Here is a 12045-nt window from a genome sequence, read left to right as displayed (position 1 = left end):
TTGGGTAGGTAATTTTACTCCAAAATTCAGTAGCTTTTTCTGTGTCATATCCTTTACATGTATAAAGATCCTGAAAATAGTGTAAAAAAAGATCCGAAATTTCTTCGGGTTTCACTAGTTGATTCCCATTATACTGAATTTTTTCTATGGTAGGTTTTTTATTCTCATTTTTGATCAGTTTAGCTAACATTTTCCCTGATTTGTTGCCAAATCTATACAGCTTTGCTTGAAATCTAAGCTCTTTATGTGTTTCAAGAGTTATAAAAAAAGTATCTCTGGCACTTTTGGCGCGGACATATCGTGCCCAATTTTGAGGGTTTTTTTCAAGTAAGAAAAGGTTATAAGAGTTGATCAGTGAGTTGAGTGTTTCCTTCTCTCTAGCCCTTATCTTCTTATTTTGCATAGCGTTGTATGCCGTGATTTCCCCTCTAAGAACTGCTTTAGCAGTTTCCCAAAAAATATCTGGGCGTTGGATATAATCACGATTAAAATGGGCAAAATCGTTAAACTTGTTCCTAAGCCAGTTTTTAAATTTTGCGTCGGGCATAAGATGGTAGGGAAAAAAGAAACGTAGCAGTTTGGGTTTTGATTGGCCCAGACAAAGCTCCAGAAAAATAGGGCCGTGATCGGATAAGAATATTGGCGTTATTCCTGACTTCACCTTTGTGATACAGAGGCGTTCATCAGTCAAGAATAAGTCGATCCTGGAGAGCGTTTTATGAGCGTTAAGAGAGACACGTAAATTCCTGAATATCGGGGTTCTGGAGTCTCCAGATATCCCGTATTGCGAGATTCTGGTTGATTTTATTAAAGAGTTTAGTATCAAGACTATCTTTCTTCTGCTTTAAGGACTTAGTATTATTTCTGAGTCTGTCTAAGGGGCATTGTGGGGCCATGTTAAAGTCCCCTCCTAAGATCAGTTAGCCCTCGCTAATTAGTAAGAGTTTAGATTGTAATAGGTCCCAAAACACAGGATCAATTGCATTGGGGCCGTATACATTACAGAGTGTATAGGTCACTTGGTCTACTTTCAATTTCACCAGGACAAATCTCCCCCCGGAGTCGATCTCAGAGTGCAAAATCTCTACTTGGGCTCTTTTCCCTATTAATATAGCCACTCCCCTTTTTTCCCAATACTTGGGGCTACAAAGATTTCTCTTACCCATGATGTCTTTAATTTTAAAGATTCCTCTAGATTTAAATGGGTTTCCTGTATGAACCCGATATCTGCATGGAGTTTCCGTAGGTGTGTAAGGATTGCCTTCCGCTTAATGGGGGTTGAGATTCCCCCTACGTTCCAAGATACTATCTTCAGACTATCCAACATTTACATGATTAATATGTGGGGGGTAGAGCGGGGAGGGCAGAGAGCAGGGAGGGGGAGAGGGGAAAGAAAGAGAGAAAAAAAAAAAAAAAAGAAAAGAAAAAGAAAGGAAAGAAAAAAAAAAGAAAGAAAAAAAAAAAAAGAAAAAAAAAAAAAAAGGGGAAAAAAGAACCAAAAAAGGGGGGACATTCCAATCCCCTATCCCAGGGGCTATTTTAGCCATGGGGTCCACCATCTAACTAATTAATAAACTAATTGGTCGTACAGTTATATGTCTAATGTCTTAAGGAACTTTTCCGCCGTTGGACTCTCTTCAAATATATGTGTTATCTCCCTCACAACCACTCTCAGTTTAGAGGGGTAAATTATGCTGGCTCTATACCCCTGCTGGATGAACTTGGAACAGATCGGAGCCAGTTCTCTTCTCTTGGAAGCTGTATTGGCCGAGAAATCTTGGAACATTAAAATCTTATTATTTTCTATGAAAATTGGCTGATTTTTACGGTAGTGTTGCATTAACATAAGCTTATCCTGATAATTCAATAACTTGGCAATAACAGGTCTGGGCCTGCTTCCTCTCCTATTGTCTAGTCGGGGGGGGGGGCCTATTCTATGGGCTCGTTCCACTAGGATCGGGTGATAAGTAGGTGGGATCTTTAGAGCTTTAGGGAGAGTGTCTGATATGAAAAGACCAAGATTTTCAAGTTGTTTATCCTCTGGGAGGCCTATTATTCTTATGTTGTTTCGTCTAGCACGGTTTTCCAAATCCTCCAGCCTGTCAGTTAATTTTTGCCAATTTTTAGTTGAGGTCTCTAGCTTAGCATTTTGTAGTGTTGCTAAGTCTTCCAGGTCAGACACCCTCTGCTCCACTTCCTGTAGTCTATTTGAGAATTGTCTAACCTCTTGGGTTAAGGAGGTAATATCTTGCTTAATTTCTGATTTAAGTGCATCGAATTTAGGTGTGAGTGCGTCTGAAATACTTGTTACCAAGGATTGTAAATTAGTAGTTTCGGAGGTTATTAGATTGCCAGCAGAGGTTAATTGGGATTCAGAGGCTGGGTCCTGAGTATTTTTAAGTTTCCTGTCCCTGTGCCTGGCTGCCATATTTAGTGAAGGTGTCTTAGAAGGGTTAGAGAGAAATTTGTCCATGTGCTTCGTGCTTAATTATGATAGTGAGAAGGGAGACGTTTAAGAGAAACGTTTCCAGCAAGGGGAAAAAAAAAAAAAGGGGGGGGAGGGGGGTGGTGTGAGATTGAGTGCTAGTGGGGGGGAGTGAAAGAAAAACCAACCAAGTGCGATTTTAAAGTGACAAATTATTGTTGATTACAAGTGAGGGAGTGCTGGTGTGGAAAGTGAAGAACATATGTGATAAGACATAAGCAGTTGAGAAAAAAAAAAAAATTAGAGAGATTCTAACTTTGAAAAAGTGATAAGTTGCAGACAGGCACAAGCACCTAATACACAGCTAGACCTATAAGGTTTTGTTTCCTTTTTCTTCCCCTCTTATCTAGCTTCTCTTCTCACTGGGGAAGAGCTAAAAGGGGGTCGCTAGTATGTGTTCTGATCTTACTACCCACACTCAATGTTTAGTGTGGGTTGAGAAAGGGACAAAAGAAGGAAATGGGGGGAGAGGGAAGACAGGAGTTATTAAGTTTGTAATGCAAAGTCTGGGATATGCAATATGCAGTTACCAATTCTTACAGGCTGTTAAATGCTAGCAATTTAACTTTCATAAATGACAAGTTATCTGCCTCTATGTCCAGAGGGAAAATTTAACAAAGCTTCCTAAACACAGAGGGTTGCAGAATATAACATTTCTAATATCATAAAATGATGTTAAGAAAATTTCCTAAGTAACAGCTAATAGCTTGGCTATTTCACACTTGAAATAAAGGAATCTATGGCCTGTTATACTCTCTTCCTTCAGTAAATTCTCTGCTATCTCATCCAATTTATGTAGCGTAAATACTATTAAAGGGAGGTTAAATGGTCAAAGATTACTTCTCTCTTAGGAACAGATCTTTAACCCTTTATCCCTCCTTTTCCCCTTCTCTGCTATAAAGTTAAACAATAAGGTAGCAATTCATACTTAGATATACATTAAAGGTTCAGTTAGGTTAAATCAAATGTTCCCCACCCCAGCACCTAAGCGTGGGGAGCAAGATCTACAAACTGACAGGTATTACTAGGGAAGAAGGTAAAATTTCACGTCAGGAATCAAAATGCAGTACATATCAGTAAAGAGAAACGCTGAGTTCAATTAACTCTTAGTAATTATTAAGTGAGCCCAGTTAGACCCTCTAACTCTGGATTAATAAGCAAAAAATTAAATATGTGCACACAGAGTCAAGTTATGCTAATCTGCATCCCAGTTTAGCCAGCATGGATACACTTGAGAAGTTAAATGTCTTCTGGGGAGATACCGGTATGAGAAAAGGCAAGCTCAGCAAAGTTGCAAGCCGCCGGACAGCATAGAGTCTTTGAGCAAAGTTCCAAGACATAGACTGCCACGTGTTTCCTGTGTGGGCCTGGGTGCCAAGTGAGCCTATATCCCCTTTGGTTCCCCTTCCTCTTCTCCCAAGCTAGCTCCTTCCCCTTACCTCTAACAGCAGAAATTTGTCCGTGGGGAGGAGGAGAGAGGGACACAGAGACTGACTTTCAGACAGCGTTGCCCACCAACGAGATCCAGGTGCAGGCAGCAGAGTGACGAATTCCTCTCTTGGTACAGCCCCCCTCACGCAGCACCGGTGGGAGGGGGGTGCGTCCGCCCGCAGCCTCAAGCAGCAGGAGACAAGCTGCAGCCAGATCAGCAGAGGAAATCACGGAGGGCAGGGGGGGGCAGCCCCAATCCAGCAAAAGAAGTGGCCCAGGAAAAGACAGCAGCCCGCAGCCCTCTCGCAGCACCGGTGGGAGGGAACAGCGGGCCAAAACCAGAAACGGATCCAGCCTGGTCTCTACCAGGAGAGAGGGAGGTCAAAATGAGTCAACCACAATGCAGATCGTCCAGGGACAGCAAATCTGAGACGGAGCAGCGCGACCCAGAGCAGGAGCAGATGCAGGTAGGTAAAGGGCTCCAGTATTCAGTGCCTATGAGAACAGGCAAGTCATTTTTTCCAGGCTCGAAAAAACAAGCCAAGATAGGTCTTAGTAAAGGCTCTGGACCAGGAGACCACCCATACAAAAATAGAAAATGTCCTTGTTTCCTATTCAGGTGTGCAGGGAGCCATTCACATATATCACAGCGTGAGTTCTCTTCTCTCTCAGTGGGAGAGATTACAGTACCTCTAAGGCAGGTGATAGGCTCCTATGGCCACTATAGCTTGCAGTTCAGTGCGTTATTCTGGCACTACATAGGTTCCAGCAGCGTTGGAGTAGCTTAGCAAGCCACCCCGGTCTGAGGGTTTAGGCACGAAGAGATCGCCAATAGCTTGCAGTGGAGGTGCTTCTGAACAGGTGTCTCACCTGACCACACACCTGAGCTCCTCCTCCGGAACCTCCCTCTCCTAGACCATACATTTTTAAACAACTTTCCAATTTACTTAGATTATCTAATTTGCTTTTTTCTCTTGGCAACATTTATTTAAAAGTATATCTAGGTAGGATCGAGAGCTGGGAGCTGGCTGCTGATTGGTGGCTGCACATATACACCTCTAGCCATTGGCTTACCATTGTGTTCAGCTAGCTCCCAGTAATTAATTGCTGCTTCTTCAATAAAGGTGTGCCCCAAAGGAGATAAACCAGTAGATTGCTAAGCCCTGACCATTACATTCAGATTAATTTATATTTCTTATTAACTTTCTAGCCAGAAATCATATTGGCTGATTTGAACAGTCAATATGATTTCAGTAGCTCTCATCCTATTGGCTGATTTGAATTTAAAGAATCAAATCAGCCAAAAGGAATGCAAGGGATGCCATATTTAAACGCGTACCTTGAATTCACTATTCAGTGTACGGTGGCGATCGTACGAAGATCCTCCACGCTCCATGGCTCCGCGGTCACCGGTCCTGCCCCGCGCTCATCTCCCCTCCGGCTTGGTCCTGGATGAAGAAGGAAGAGGATCTTCTCCGCCGGACTTCAGGAACGTTGAGTACCTATTTGGGGGTTAGATTTAGGCTTTTTCTTTTTTTAGATTAGGGATTTGGGGGTTAGCAGTAAAAAAGCTGAATGCCCTTTAAGGGCAATGGGTAGTTTAGGATTTTTTAGTGTTAGGTTTTTTATTTTGGGGGGGTTTGGAGAGTGAGGAGTTTTACTGTTAGAGGGGGGACTTAGTATTTTTTAAAGGTAAAAACAGAATTTATGCTTACCTGATAAATTACTTTCTCCAACGGTGTGTCCGGTCCACGGCGTCATCCTTACTTGTGGGGATATTCTCTTCCCCAACAGGAAATGGCAAAGAGTCCCAGCAAAGCTGGTCACATGATCCCTCCTAGGCTCCGCCCACCCCAGTCATTCGACCGACGGACAGGAGGAAATATATATAGGAGAAACCATATGATACCGTGGTGACTGTAGTTAGAGAAAATAATTCATCAGACCTGATTAAAAAACCAGGGCGGGCCGTGGACCGGACACACCGTTGGAGAAAGTAATTTATCAGGTAAGCATAAATTCTGTTTTCTCCAACATTGGTGTGTCCGGTCCACGGCGTCATCCTTACTTGTGGGAACCAATACCAAAGCTTTAGGACACGGATGAAGGGAGGGAGCAAATCAGGTCACCTAAATGGAAGGCACCACGGCTTGCAAAACCTTTCTCCCAAAAATAGCCTCCGAAGAAGCAAAAGTATCAAATTTGTAAAATTTGGCAAAAGTGTGCAGTGAAGACCAAGTCGCTGCCTTACATATCTGGTCAACAGAAGCCTCGTTCTTGAAGGCCCATGTGGAAGCCACAGCCCTAGTGGAGTGAGCTGTGATTCTTTGAGGAGGCTGCCGTCCGGCAGTCTCATAAGCCAATCGGATAATGCTTTTAAGCCAAAAGGAAAGAGAGGTAGAAGTCGCTTTTTGACCTCTCCTTTTACCAGAATAAACAACAAACAAGGAAGATGTTTGTCTGAAATCTTTAGTAGCCTCTAAATAGAATTTTAGAGCACGGACTACGTCCAAATTGTGTAACAAATGTTCCTTCTTTGAAACTGTATTCGGACACAAAGAAGGTACAACTATCTCCTGGTTAATATTTTTGTTGGAAACAACTTTCGGAAGAAAACCAGGCTTAGTACGCAAAACCACCTTATCTGCATGGAACACCAGATAGGGCGGAGAACACTGCAGAGCAGATAACTCTGAAACTCTTCTAGCAGAAGAAATTGCAACCAAAAACAAAACTTTCCAAGATAATAACTTAATATCTACGGAATGTAAGGGTTCAAACGGAACCCCTTGAAGAACTGAAAGAACTAGATTTAGACTCCAGGGAGGAGTCAAAGGTCTGTAAACAGGCTTGATCCTAACCAGAGCCTGAACAAATGCTTGAACATCTGGTACAGCTGTCAGTCTTTTGTGAAGTAAAACAGATAAAGCAGAGATCTGTCCCTTCAGAGAACTTGCAGATAATCCTTTCTCCAAACCTTCTTGTAGAAAGGATAGAATCTTAGGAATTTTTATCTTGTTCCATGGGAATCCTTTAGATTCACACCAACAGATATATTTTTTCCATATTTTATGGTAAATTTTTCTAGTTACAGGCTTTCTAGCCTGAATCAGAGTATCTATTACAGAATCTGAAAACCCACGCTTTGATAAAATCAAGCGTTCAATCTCCAAGCCGTCAGTTGGAGGGAAACCAGATTCGGATGTTCGAATGGACCCTGAACAAGAAGGTCCTGTCTCAAAGGTAGCTTCCATGGTGGAGCCGGTGACATATTCACCAGGTCTGCATACCAAGTCCTGCGTGGCCACGCAGGAGCTATCAAGATCACAGAGGCCCTCTCCTGATTGATCCTGGCTACCAGCCTGGGGATGAGAGGAAACGGTGGGAATACATAAGCTAGGTTGAAGGTCCAAGGTGCTACTAGTGCATCTACTAGGGTCGCCTTGGGATCCCTGGATCTGGACCCGTAGCAAGGAACCTTGAAGTTCTGACGAGACGCCATCAGATCCATGTCTGGAATGCCCCATAATTGAGTTATTTGGGCAAAGATTTCCGGATGGAGTTCCCACTCCCCCGGATGGAATGTCTGACGACTCAGAAAATCCGCTTCCCAATTTTCCACTCCTGGGATGTGGATCGCAGACAAGTGGCAGGAGTGATCCTCCGCCCATTGAATTATCTTGGTCACTTCTTTCATCGCCAGGGAAGTCCTTGTTCCCCCCTGATGATTGATATATGCAACGGTCGTCATGTTGTCTGACTGAAACCTTATGAATTTGGCCTTTGCTAGTTGAGGCCAAGCTCTGAGAGCATTGAATATCGCTCTCAGTTCCAGAATGTTTATCGGGAGAAGAGACTCTTCCCGAGACCATAGACCCTGAGCTTTCAGGGATTCCCAGACCGCGCCCCAGCCCACTAGGCTGGCGTCGGTCGTGACAATGACCCACTCTGGTCTGCGGAAGCTCATTCCCTGTGACAGATTGTCCAGGGTCAGCCACCAATGGAGTGAATCTCTGGTCTTTTGATCTACTTGAATCGTCGGAGACAAGTCTGTATAATCCCCATTCCACTGTCTGAGCATGCACAGTTGTAATGGTCTTAGATGAATTCGTGCAAAAGGAACTATGTCCATTGTTGCAACCATCAATCCTATTACTTCCATGCACTGCGCTATGGAAGGACGAGGAACAGAATTAAGTACTTGACAAGAGCTTAGAAGTTTTGATTTTCTGACCTCTGTCAGAAAAATCCTCATTTCTAAGGAATCTATTATTGTTCCCAAGAAGGGAACTCTTGTTGACGGGGACAGAGAACTTTTTTCTTTGTTCACCTTCCATCCGTGAGATCTGAGAAAGGCTAGGACGATGTCCGTATGAGCCTTTGCTTTTGACAGGGACGACGCTTGAATCAGGATGTCGTCCAAGTAAGGTACTACTGCAATGCCCCTTTGTCTTAGAACCGCTAGAAGGGACCCTAGTACCTTTGTGAAAATCCTTGGAGCAGTGGCTAATCCAAATTGAAGTGCCACAAACTGGTAATGCTTGTCCAGAAAAGCGAACCTTAGGAACTGATGATGTTCCTTGTGGATAGGAATATGTAGGTACGCATCCTTTAAATCCACGGTAGTCATAAATTGATTTTCCTGGATAGTAGGTAGGATCGTTCGAATAGTTTCCATTTTGAACGATGGTACCCTGAGAAATTTGTTTAGGATCTTTAGATCCAAAATTGGTCTGAATGTTCCCTCTTTTTTGGGAACTATGAACAGATTGGAATAAAATCCCATTCCTTGTTCTCTTATTGGAACTGGATGTATCACTCCCATCTTTAACAGGTCTTCTACACAATGTAAGAATGCCTGTCTCTTTATTTGGTTTGAAGATAATTGAGACCTGTGGAACCTTCCCCTTGGGGGTAGTTCCTTGAATTCCAGGAGATAACCTTGAGAAACTATTTCTAGCGCCCAAGGATCCTGAACATCTCTTGCCCAAGCCTGAGCAAAGAGAGAAAGTCTGCCCCCCACTAGATCCGGTCCCGGATCGGGGGCTATCCCTTCATGCTGTTTTGGTAGCAGTGGTAGGCTTCTTGGCCTGCTTACCCTTGTTCCAGCCTTGCATTGGTTTCCAGGCTGGTTTGGGTTGTGAAGTATTACCCTCTTGCTTAGAGGATACAGAATTAGAGACTGGTCCGTTTCTGCGAAAGGGACGAAAATTAGGCTTATTATTAGCCTTAAAAGACCTATCCTGTGGGAGGGCGTGGCCCTTTCCCCCAGTGATGTCTGAAATAATCTCTTTCAAATCAGGTCCAAATAATGTTTTACCTTTGAAAGGAATGTTAAGCAATTTTGTCTTGGAAGACACATCCGCTGACCAAGACTTTAGCCAAAGCACTCTGCGCGCCACGACAGCAAACCCTGAATTTTTTGCCGCTAATCTAGCTAATTGCAAAGCGGCATCTAAAACAAAAGAGTTAGCCAATTTAAGTGCTTGAACTCTGTCCATAACCTCCTCATACGAAGATTCTTTACTGAGCGATTTTTCTAGTTCCTCGAACCAGAAACACGCTGCTGTAGTGACAGGAACAATGCATGAAATTGGTTGTAGAAGGTAACCTTGCTGTACAAAAATCTTTTTAAGCAAACCCTCTAATTTCTTATCCATAGGATCTTTGAAAGCACAACTATCTTCGATAGGAATAGTAGTGCGTTTGTTTAGAGTAGAAACCGCCCCCTCGACCTTGGGGACTGTCTGCCATAAGTCCTTTCTGGGGTCGACTATAGGAAATAATTTCTTAAATATAGGGGGGGGGAACAAAAGGTATGCCGGGCCTTTCCCACTCTTTATTTACTATGTCCGCCACCCGCTTGGGTATAGGAAAAGCGTCGGGGGGCACCGGAACCTCTAGGAACTTGTCCATCTTACATAATTTCTCTGGAATGACCAAATTGTCACAATCATCCAGAGTAGATAACACCTCCTTAAGCAGTGCACGGAGATGTTCTCATTTAAATTTAAATGTCACAACATCAGGTTCAGCTTGATGAGAAATTTTTCCTGAATCTGAAATTTCTCCATCAGACAAAACCTCCCTCATGGCCCCTTGAGATTGGTGTGAGGGTATGTCAGAACAGTTATCATCAGCGTCCTCTTGCTCTTCAGTGTTTAAAACAGAGCAATCGCGCTTTCTCTGATAAGTAGGCATTTTGGATAAAAGATTTGCTATGGAGTTATCCATTACAGCCGTTAATTGTTGCATGGTAATAAGTATTGGAGCACTAGATGTACTAGGGGCCTCCTGTGTGGGCATAACTGGTGTAGACACAGTAGGGGATGATGTAGTATCATGTTGTCATGCTTTCACCTATCCTTGCTTTCCCTTTAATAGGAGGTGTCTATCATCAGGTATAAAAGTTCCTCCCACAGTCTAATAGTTGCTTGATTATTTTGTTCTACTAGCTCAGAATTATCCAGCTCCTGCATATTCTGGTATCTCTGTTCTGCAGACCTCACCTCTCTCACCAGCTAACACCTTTTGAGCATCCGCTCTTACTTACCATCTCATTGGAGTAATTTCTAAGGATCAATCTGTCTCCCTGAAACTCCTGCTCTCCCAGAGCTGACAGTTTCACACTTCCGGTTTCGGTAACACTGCAGGTGTGACGTCACACGCCGGAGCTGCACACAGACTGTCTCAACTCCAAAGGATCTCCTCCTGTTACAGAGTATCTGGACTTCCACTAAATAGTAAGAATTCTTACCTAAATACTCCTCTCTAATGTTAATAATTACCTGGTACCTAAACTATAACTTGTTAACAATCTTTACTAATATTGTGCTGCATTTCTCTGTATCTTTTATATTGGTGTCCTACACTTAGTATCTCTGTCATAAGCTGCCATCCTCCTGACTATAGATTTACTTGTGTAGATTTCCACCATATATCAATGCAAGGTTTATTTCTAATTATGAACAAGTTTTCATATGTTGCCACCTATTATTTAGGAATAAATCTTCTACACACCTATTAAACAAAACTCATAGAAATCCTTATTAGTTAATTTATATTCTACTACAGTTGGATTCAACTAAAGGATAAATATTTCTTCCTACAGGAATTAGGAAATTCAGCAATTCAGGTGAATATCCTGACATAATAATCAAGCCCAATAATGAATCCAGTAGACTTAGTTACTCATGTGCAGACCTTAACAGACAAGGTAGAAAACATTACTCAAGCCTTAAACTCACTCCAGCAAGAGAACACCACTTTAAAAAATTATATTAAAGAGATTGCTGAAAAACAAAAGGTATCCCATACCATTGAACCTAATGTAAACCCACCTGATGTCTTTTCAGGGGATAGAAAAACATTCAGGGAATTCAGAAATGCCTGTTATCTGCTCTTTACTCTTAAGCCTCACACTTATCCTACAGAGCAGGTAAAAGTCCTTACAACAATCTCATATCTTAAGGGTGAACCCCGCAGTTGGGCTAACAGTTTCTTTGAAACTAACGACCCCATTCTACAGTCCTTGGACACCTTCTTTCAAACCATGTCTCAGCTATATGATGATCCTTATCTCCAGTTAACTGCTGAGAATTCAATGAGAGCCCTGAGACAGCATAAGAAACCTGTGGAGGACTATATAGCTGAGTTTAAGAGGTGGTCCAAGGATAGTGGATGGAACGAGTTATCCTTAAGAAACCAATTTAGGTTAGGTTTGTCTGACTCACTCAAAGACGAGTTAGCGAGAGTTGAGTTACCCCACACATTAGATGCATTAATTAATCTAAGTATTAGCTTAGATAGGCGTCTTCGTGAACGAAGGCATGAACGAGGCTCAGTTGAATTCACTACAAAACGTCCCATCACGTCTGGAGCCTCACATTCTTACAATAGACCAGTACCACAGTCTACTCCTGAAGCTATGGACATTGGCGTAATAAGAGGTCCCTTGAACCCACAAGAAAAGCAAAGAAGAAAAAATAACAACCTCTGCTTGTACTGTGGTGCCGCTCAACACACTGTCAAGGACTGTCCTCTTCTGATTCGTCAAAGGAAGGGTAAGAACATAGACATTACCTACTGTTGTAGTTCAGAACAATCTTCAACCACTCATTTCCTCTTAC

Source organism: Bombina bombina, chromosome 3 (genome assembly GCF_027579735.1).
Source record: "Bombina bombina isolate aBomBom1 chromosome 3, aBomBom1.pri, whole genome shotgun sequence".
Lineage (NCBI taxonomy): Eukaryota > Metazoa > Chordata > Amphibia > Anura > Bombinatoridae > Bombina > Bombina bombina.
This window is presented reverse-complemented; position numbering follows the sequence as displayed.